This window comes from Pempheris klunzingeri, chromosome 21 (genome assembly GCF_042242105.1).
Source record: "Pempheris klunzingeri isolate RE-2024b chromosome 21, fPemKlu1.hap1, whole genome shotgun sequence".
In the NCBI taxonomy this organism is placed as follows: domain Eukaryota; kingdom Metazoa; phylum Chordata; class Actinopteri; order Acropomatiformes; family Pempheridae; genus Pempheris; species Pempheris klunzingeri.
In genome coordinates this window covers 22,250,845-22,253,344 of record NC_092032.1, presented here as the reverse complement: position 1 = coordinate 22,253,344, position 2,500 = coordinate 22,250,845, and positions in this window count along the sequence as shown.

The following is a 2,500-nucleotide window of genomic DNA, read 5'->3' as shown; positions in this document are numbered from 1 at the left end:
AGCTTAGCATGAAGAATGGAGGCAGGGTAACACAGAGTTCCACAAGGTTCAGTGCTTGGACCGATACTATTTACCTTATACATGCTTCCTCTGGGTAATATTATCAGGAAGAACTCCATTCATTTCCACTGTTATGCAGATGATACCCAATTATACTGATCAATTCAATCAATCAAGTTATTCTGCTCTAAACACCTTTTCTACCAACATAACTGCTCTGGATGGCATCACTGTGGCCTCCAGCTCCACTGGGAGTCTTATTGATCAGGATTTGTCCTTTAACTCCCACATTAAACAGATTTCTAGAACTGCCTTTTTCCATCTACTAATGTTGTTAAAACCAGGTCCATCCTGTCTGGAGATGATGCAGAAACACTAGTCCACACATGAGTCACTTCCAGGTTGGATTATTTCTGTTCCTTATTATCAGGCTGCCCCAATAAGTCCTTAAAGACTCTCCAGCTGGTCCAGAACGCTGCTGCTCCTGTTCTGACCAGAACTAAGAGAAGAGACCATCTTTCTCCTGTACTGGCTTCTCTTCACTGGCTTCCAGTAAAATCTAGAATAGAGTTTAAAATCCTTCTCCTCACCTCCAAAGCTCTTAATGTTCAGGCTCCATCATCTCTTAAAGAGCTCATAGTACCGTACTACCCCACTAGAGCACTGTGCTCCCAGACTGCAGGCCTACTGGTGGTTCCTTAAGTCCTCTAAAGTAGTGATGGAGCCAGAGCTTTCAGCTATCAGGCTCCTCTCCTGTGGAACCTCCTTCCAGTCTGGGTTCAGGGGGGCAGACACCCTCTCTACATTTAAGAGTGGACTAAAAACCTTCCTTAGTGATGAAGCCTATAGTTCAGGACTGGATCAGGTCTTGGACCAGCCCCTAGTTATGCTGCTATAGGCTCAGACTACCGGGGGACTCCCATGATGCACTGGGCTCCTCTCTCCTCCTCTTCCTCTCCATCCTTTTTACCTGTTACCATATTGATCAGTATTAGTCATATTCCTGCACCGTAGTTACTGTTAGTATTACGGTTGTTCTGCACCCCCCCGCCCCTCTCTCTCCATCCAACGCGGACCCTAACAGAAAGCCCCCCCATCTGAGCCTGGTTCTGTCTGAGGTTTCTCACCGTTAAAGGGGAGTTCTTCCCATCAAAGGGGAGTTCTCCCGTCAAAGGGGAGTTCCTCCCGTCAAAGGGGAGTTCTCTTGTCAAAGGGGAGTTCCTCCCGTCAAAGGGGAGTTCTCTTGTCAAAGGGGAGTTCCTCCCGTCAAAGGGGAGTTACTCCCGTTAAAGGGGAGTTCTCCCGTCAAAGGGGAGTTCTCCCGTTAAAGGGGAGTTCTGTTGTGGAAATTTCTGAAAGATAAAGTCTGCTGCATGGAGTTCTTGTGCACATTTATTTTTGCAAAAAGGCACAGCTGTTACAGAGACAGTCCCGCAGTCTAACAGTTCTGAAACAGAGTTCCCTGAGTCTCTGTCTCTTTTTATGAGGTGAGGACCTGTAGGCTTGGGGTTTTGGCCTGTAGACCCTGGAATATGCAAAACAACACACATCCTGTTGATCAGACATTATTTCAACACCTCCTTTGTTCCCATACCTGGCCGGGATGCATCGTGCCAGACCAAATGTTTTAACACCTCTTTCTTCTGGTCTGGTCGGGACACACCCTGGTGGATCAAACTGTGAATTTACATTTCTTTGTCTTCTGACATGCAAATTCCCATCACAATTCCTCCCTTTTGATTATACATTAATCACAATATTAACATCAAGAATATTACATCAAACAAAACCACCTCAGGTAGATTTAAGGTTTGTCATCATAAGGTATTCATGAGAAAATAATGCTGTCTTTCTGGGGTATGGGCACATTTGGAAAGAGTTGGGGGGTGTAATGAAGTCCATGCAGCCTAGGCTGTTCACACGAATTCCATCGGAGTCCACGTCCGTGTTCCACCGTTGTCCAACGTTGGCAGATCGAGTCTACTCGTGTATGTGTATTCTCTGGATTGTGTATGTGCATTATGTGTTTCACCGGTGCAACACTAAGCAGCGCTTGGCTCGCACTTAGTGTTGGGAAGAATCAGCGCAGCCTCGTCTTGTGCAAGAGCGAGTGTTCACTCCTGTGCGTTCTCTTGTGGTTTCAAGTTGGTGCACAGGAGGAGAGATGTCCTCTGGTGGAGTTGGGACCTTTCTGCAGTGGCTAGCGTGGATCCAGGTGACTCTTTTGGAGATCTTTATGGCCGTGTGTGTGGTTAGGAGGATCTGGAACGGACCTAGCCAACGCTTGTGTTTCCAGTGACGCCGTTGGAAATCCTTGATGACTACCCAGTCTCCAGGCTTGAAATGATGCAGCATGTGATCAGTAGGTTGAGGGAGGGCTGTCGTCAAAAAGGGCCATCAGGTGGAGGAACTTTCACAAAAAATTTTTTTTTGAGCTGCAACTGAAAATCCTTTAGTGAACCAAGACTGTGTAATCTGATCCAACATTCCTCCCTTTTTG